Genomic DNA, 6,866 nt, shown 5'->3' with positions numbered 1-6,866 from the left:
GCAGCGCGCCCAACCTTGCGAGTTGCCGGGGACGCGTGCTTCTAGATCACCCTCACGATCTCCACCTCGTAAGCGCCGAGCACACGTCCGGGAGCAGGAAGATTCATCGGAGAGGTCCAGGCAAAATTCTTCTTCCCTTTCTTCATTTTAGGCAGGCCCCGTAGTATCCACTCCTAAGGATTAGCCGATCCCCTTCCCTCCAGCGGGAATCGCTGACACTGCGTCAGTCAGCCGCCAGCCTTGGTTTGGTTTCCTGATCAAAGCGATCGTGCAGGCTATGAAGCCAGCCCTCGCTGATCTGGGACTAAAACCAGCGGCTCCCTCGCCCCTGCTGAAGAGAAGGAGAGGAGTGGATTTCGCGGTAACTTTCCCAGGGTTAAGGGGACCGTCCGCCATGGGGTATTGACATAACTTTCAGAAATCGAAAATCATTTTCTTGCTTCTATGTATGCGTAAACATGTCGTACATACTCCCCAGAAGTTTCAGCCAATTATTTTTACAAATAACGAAGATATAGAGGTTTTTAAATGATGACGTCATCCTTACTGTGTCGTCTGCATGACTGAGTTTGACAAAATCGTCTTTGTGTGTTAATTTTGCATAACTATAGCGATTTTTCACTTATATTTCGACCTATCGTACGTCTGGCAGAAATGGAAGGCATTGGTAGAGTGTAGATGAACGAAGACTACTCCTACAATAACAGAAGCCAAAGTTGCCAAAGATGTATAGAAGTTATAATGTATGTGTTTGTTTCCTTGAAGTTTGTATGTACATTGTGTTTCCACAACGCCCTCGGGAACATTATAGCAAGGCCAATGTTACCTAAGGTTATAGAAAGAACAAATAGTCAATCATTTTTCCAAACAATGAAGATATAGCGGGCTTTAAATGATGACGTCATCCTTATGGCGTCGTCTGTATGACTGAGTTTGACAGATGCGCAGTCTCTCTCTCTCTCTCTCTCTCTCTCTCTCTCTCTCTCTCTCTCTCTCTCTCTCTCTCTCTCGATCGGGAATTATTTGCCACTGCTATTTATACAAATACTTTTATTCTCTCTCTCTCTCTCTCTCTCTCTCTCTCTCTCTCTCTCTCTCTCTCTCTCTCTCTCTCTCTCTCTCTCTCTCCTCTCTCTCTCTCGAATAATTTAAAACTCCCATTTATACAAATACTATAATAACAATGTTCAACTCTCTCTCTCTCTCTCTCTCTCTCTCTCTCTCTCTCTCTCTCTCTCTCTCTCTCTCTCTCTCTCTCTCTCTCTCTCTCAATTTGAATTGCCATCTATATCAGCCAAATGCTTTCATGATCTCTCTCTCTCTCTCTCTCTCTCTCTCTCTCTCTCTCTCTCTCTCTCTCTCTCTCTCTCTCTCTCTCTCTCTCTCTCTCTCATGTTTCGAAATCTCGTACTTCTGGGAGAAATGAAAGGCATTAGTAGAGGGTAGGTGAATGAAAACTACCAGCTACGAAAACATCAGCAAAGTTTCCAAAGACATATATAAATTATAATGCATGTGTTTATTTACTTGAAGTTCGTATGTTGATTGTGCTTTCACAACGTCCTCTGGAATTTTATAGCAATGCCAATGTTACATAAGGTGATAGAAAGAACAAAAAGTAAGTGGACAACAAGAAAAAAGACCCAAGAAAGAGGGAAACATGGATAAGAGTACAAAGCTGAAACCTGCTAGCTAAAACACTGGCAACAATTAGAGATCGCTGGCATCTCATAACATAGGAATAGTAAACTGAGGGTTCAAATACCTCCTTTAGGGTGCATTTATGTAGGAATAAACAATAAAAGTTATCATAATAATATTATCTTGATTTCTTTTAGAAAAGAAGCGAAAGTTTGCTGCAAATCTTTGGGAGCATATTAAAGAACAAAAAGTAAGTGGACAACAAGAAAAAAGACCCAAGAAAGAGGGAAACATGGATAAGAGTACAAAGCTGAAACCTGCTAGCTAAAACACTGGCAACAATTAGAGATCGCTGGCAACTCATAACATAGGAATAGTAAACTGAGGGTTCAAATACCTCCTTTAGGGTGCATTTATGTAGGAATAAACAATAAAAGTTATCATAATAATATTATCTTGATTTCTTTTAGAAAAGAAGCGAAAGTTTGCTGCAAATCTTTGGGAGCTCATAACTCAAAAACATACTTATTCCCACTTAGGTACATTTTTCTCACTTATTTGTTGTTTGATATTAGAGAAAAAGATATCGTTGAAAAGAAGAATAAAAATCCCACAATTCTGTCAGACAAAATTTTGATTTTCGTTTTACATTTTTTTTCACGATTATTTTCTGTCTAGACGAGGAAAAAAAAATAAAAATTCATTAAAAAAAACAGAAAGGAAAATCAAAATTCCGTCAGACAGAATTGTTCGGTTGTTAGGGTAGTTTTTGTGGTATAAGTTTCAATATAATTGGTATTATAGTAGTGGAGAAAAATGTACCTAAATATTTTTTTAAATCATGATTTTTGCTAATAAATCCAAAAGTTTTTGATCAAATGACTTGAAATTTTTATATGATGAAGTTATTATATATGTCTAAAACATATATAGAAATTGTGTAATTTGGATCATTAGAAAAAAAATGGCGGATATGGCGGACGGTCCCCTTAAGCTGGCTCCCAAGAGGTCCGACAGGAAGGCCCCTTCCCCTTCGCAGACGTTTTCTCCTTCCCCTGTAGACGAAGCTTTCCCGTTCTCAGGAGAGTCCAGCGAGGTGAGGCACCAATGGGAGGAACCCCACCTCGAGGGAGAGAAACGTCTCGCGTGGGAGGGACCATCCAGACCTCTTTGCTAGAGTCCTGTATCCCTCCCAGGAGGGAGCCCAAGGACTCAAAGATGGTGCCCAAGTCGTCTTCAAGGATTCGTCCAGAGCCAACCGTACCCCGGGAGAACGTCCGCGTATCCCCCCAAGAAGAGCCAATGGAGACAGGAGACTTAGCTGAGAATGCCTTCTGGCAGGTCCTTAATCTAATGAGGCAACTCAATAGTTTTAAGGACCCCGAGACCGCCCCCGCGAAGGCAAGGATACAGTCCTGGACCAAGTTTATGGTACTCAGAAACCCCCAAAGGCCAGTGCAGCCCTGCCATGGTCCCAGGGGGTGAAGAGTGCCAGGGACAAGGTCAAGGGCCAGCTCTCCGAGCTCGCCTCCTCCAGCCGTTCTTCTGCTGGAAACAAGCTCTTCCCACCTCCTCGCGTGCAGCAGAGGAGGTACTTTGAGATCATGGAGGAGTCTTGTTTAGCTCTTCCCCTCCACCACTCTGTGGAAGAGCTCACCAGGGGTCTCTCTCTAGAGAAACTCACTGCCCGGCAGGTGACATTCTCAGCGTCGGAGATCCTAAGCCAGGAGAAAGTCGCTAAGTGCGCCATGCAGGCCACTTCGTGGCTGGATGTCTGGCTGGGGTCTCTGGGCATCCTATTGCGCTCTGAGGACTTGTCCAAGGAGAGCAATAGGAAGGCCCTGGAGACCTTCCTCCTCTCGGGCACGCGCTCCATCGAGTTCTTGGCTCACCAGGTTACTAACCTGTGGGCTAACTCGATTTTAAAGCGACGTGATGCGGTGACTGAGAAGTTCCACCCGAAGGTCCTCGCTGTGGATGTCAGCAAGCTCAGACACTCCTCCATCCTTGGAGGAAACCTGTTTGAGCCCAAGGATATAGAACGGACAGCTGAGAGGTGGAGGAAGACGAGTCACGATTCGCTCCTCCAGAGGGCCCTTACATCTCGGCCCTACAAACCTCCAGCTCCTCAACAACAACAGCAGCCTCGCAAGACACCGAAGCAGGCTCCGGCAGCTAAGACCAAGGTGTCTAAACAGCAGGCCTTTCCAGCCAAGGTCAAGAGGGGCGGTAAGTCCTCCAGGGGAGGAAAAAATCCTAGAGGGAGCGGCCAAGGCCGCAAACGCTAGGATTGGCAATCCTCATGCGTGTCCACCTGTAGGGGGATGCCTGCAAAGTTGCATGCACAGGTGGCAGCAACACGGGGCCGATTCCTTGACGATCTCTGTGATCGGACAAGGATATCGCATCCCGTTCATAACATCTCAACCTCCCCTGACAGCGAATCCAGTGTCGTTGAGCTCCTATGCCATGGGATCGGCAAAGGGGCTAGCCCTTCGGGCAGAAGTCGAGACCATGCTCAAGAAGGATGCTCTCCAAAAGGTCGTGGACGGCTCCCCAGGCTTCTTCAGTCGACTCTTTCTTGTAAAGAAGGCGTCTGGAGGCTGGAGACCCATCATCGACCTCTCAGCCCTGAACAAGTTTGTCAAACAAACTTCGTTCAGCATGGAGACAGCAGACACATTCAGACTTGCAGTGAGACCGCAAGACTTCATGTGCACACTGGATCTGAAGGATGCGTACTTCCAGATCACAATCCATCCGTCTTCCAGGAAGTACTTAAGATTCAGCCTAGACAACAAGATCTACCAGTTCAAGGTGCTGTGTTTTGGTCTCTCCACAGCACCTCAGGTGTTCACCAGAGTGTTCACACTGATATCTTCGTGGGCGCACAGGAACGGCATCCGTCTCCTCCGTTATCTAGACGACTGGCTGATCCTAGCAGACTCGAAGTCAACCCTTCTTCGACACCGAGACAGGCTTCTGGGAATTTGCCAAAATTTAGGGATCATGGTAAATCTCGAGAAGTCCTCTCTGCTTCCAACCCAACGACTGGTATATCTAGGCATGATATTAGACACCAATCTCCACAAAGCCTTCCCATCAGACGACAGGATAGTAAGGCTGAGGAGGGTTGCAGAGCCTTTCCTCAGTCGAGAAGATCTTCCAGCCCAATCTTGGTTACGTCTCCTAGGTCACCTAGCCTCCTTGGCCCGTCTAGTTCCCAACGGACGCCTGAGGATGAGATCTCTGCAGTGGCGGCTCAAGTCCCGGTGGAATCAAGGCATCGATTCCCCGGACTCTCTTGTCTCTATAGGACCTGCAGAACGGACGGACCTGCGGTGGTGGCTGACCGACGAGAACCTTCGAAAGGGAGTGGATCTTCTCGTCCTTCCCCCGGATTTGATGCTGTTCTTGGACGCATCAAAAGAAGGGTGGGGTGCCCACGTTCTGAACCAGAGGGCCTCAGGCCTATGGTCAGAATCAGAAAAGTACCTCCACATCAACCTGCTAGAGATGAAGGCCATATATCTGGCCCTTCAACAGTTCCAACAGACCCCGGCGGGCCACTCTGTGGTGGTGATGAGCGACAACACCACAGTAGTGGCTTATATCAACAAGCAGGAAGGTACCTTTTCACAACAGCTATCCCATCTTGCTGTAGATACTGAGATGGACCGAAGTCCACTCGATACTTCTATCAGCTCGCTTCATTCCTGGCAAAAGGAATGTGCTCGCCAACAGTTTGAGCAGAGCTACGCAGATAGTGAGTACCGAGTGGTCTTTGGATCCTCAAGTAGCCAACAAAGTCCTGACTTTGTGGGGTTCCCTGACAGTGGACCTGTTCGCGACAGCCTTGAATTTCAAGCTGCCGCTGTACTGCTCCCCAGTCCCGGACCCCAAGGCACTCTGGCAAGATGCCTTCCAACAACGGTGGGACAACATCGACATGTACGCCTTCCCACCGTTCTGTCTGATGAGAAGGGTGCTCAACAAGACCAGACTATCGGTTAACCTGTCAATGACCTTAATAGCTCTGCTATGGCATCATGCAGAGTGGTTCCCGGACCTTCTGCAGCTCCTGACGGAACTCCCGAGAGAACTTCCCCCACGACACGAGCTACTCAAACAACCACATTGCAACATCTTCCACAAAGCCGTAGCATCGCTTCGGCTTCACGCCTGGAGACTATCCAGCGTCTCCTCACTGAGAGAGGCTTTTCGCAACAAGTTGTGGAAAGGATTTCTGGACACCTGCGAAAGTCATCCGCAGGGGTCTACTAGGCGAAGTGGAGAGTCTTCTGTGGTTGGTGTCGTGGGAGGGGTATCTCTCCCCTCGATGCCACTATTCCAGCAATAGCGGAGTTTCTTGTGTATTTGCGGGAGGAAATGCGCCTTTCGGTCTCGGCGGTGAAAGACTATCGCTCAACCTTAAGCTAAAGGAATAGACATTTCTTCCTCGCTGGAACTTTCCTTACTCATACGAAGCTACGAGCTTACCTGGCCTCAGTCGGAAGTGAGACCTCCTCCATGGAACGTGGTTCGGGTCCTCAGGGCTCTGAAGAGACCCCCGTTCGAACTATACGCCAGGCCTCTGACCAACACCTGACTTGGAAGACGGTATTCCTGCTCGCTCTGGCTTCGGCCAAGCGGGTCAGTGAACTTCATGGTCTCTCATACTACGTCGCCCATTCAAGGGGATGGGGGGAGGTAACGTTCAGGTTTGTTCATGAGTTTGTTGCCAAGACTCAGAACCCTGGAGTGCCGCCGGACCCACTGTTCGACTCCTCCAGGGTGACGATCCTCCGTTCCGTAACAAATGACCCAGACCATCTGCTACTTTGCCCAGTTAGAAGTCTGAGGCGTTATCTGAAGAGAACAGCTGCAGTCCGTCCCCCCGTGCAAGATCTATGAACACGGGAAGGACGAAGAGGAGGGTCACCAAGAATACTATCTCAGCCTTGATTCGACGGACCATTCCTCATGCCTTGAATCTGGACCCCCTTCCGTCACGTCGCCCTAGGGCACATGATGTCAGGGGCTTCGCTACGTCCCTGGCCTTCAAGAGAAACTTCTCTGTGACGCAGGTGTTACAAGCTGGGGTCTGGAAGCGTCAAATGACCTTCACAGCCCACTACCTGCAGGACGTGACCCACAGGAGCCTCGATACTTTTTCTATCGGCCCTGTGGTGGCTGCACAACACCTGGTCTAACCTCAGGCTCCT

The sequence above is a fragment of the Palaemon carinicauda genome, unplaced genomic scaffold, assembly GCF_036898095.1.
Source record: "Palaemon carinicauda isolate YSFRI2023 unplaced genomic scaffold, ASM3689809v2 scaffold129, whole genome shotgun sequence".
NCBI lineage: Eukaryota > Metazoa > Arthropoda > Malacostraca > Decapoda > Palaemonidae > Palaemon > Palaemon carinicauda.
The sequence above is the reverse complement of the archived record's forward strand: the minus strand, read 5'-3'. Positions refer to the sequence as shown.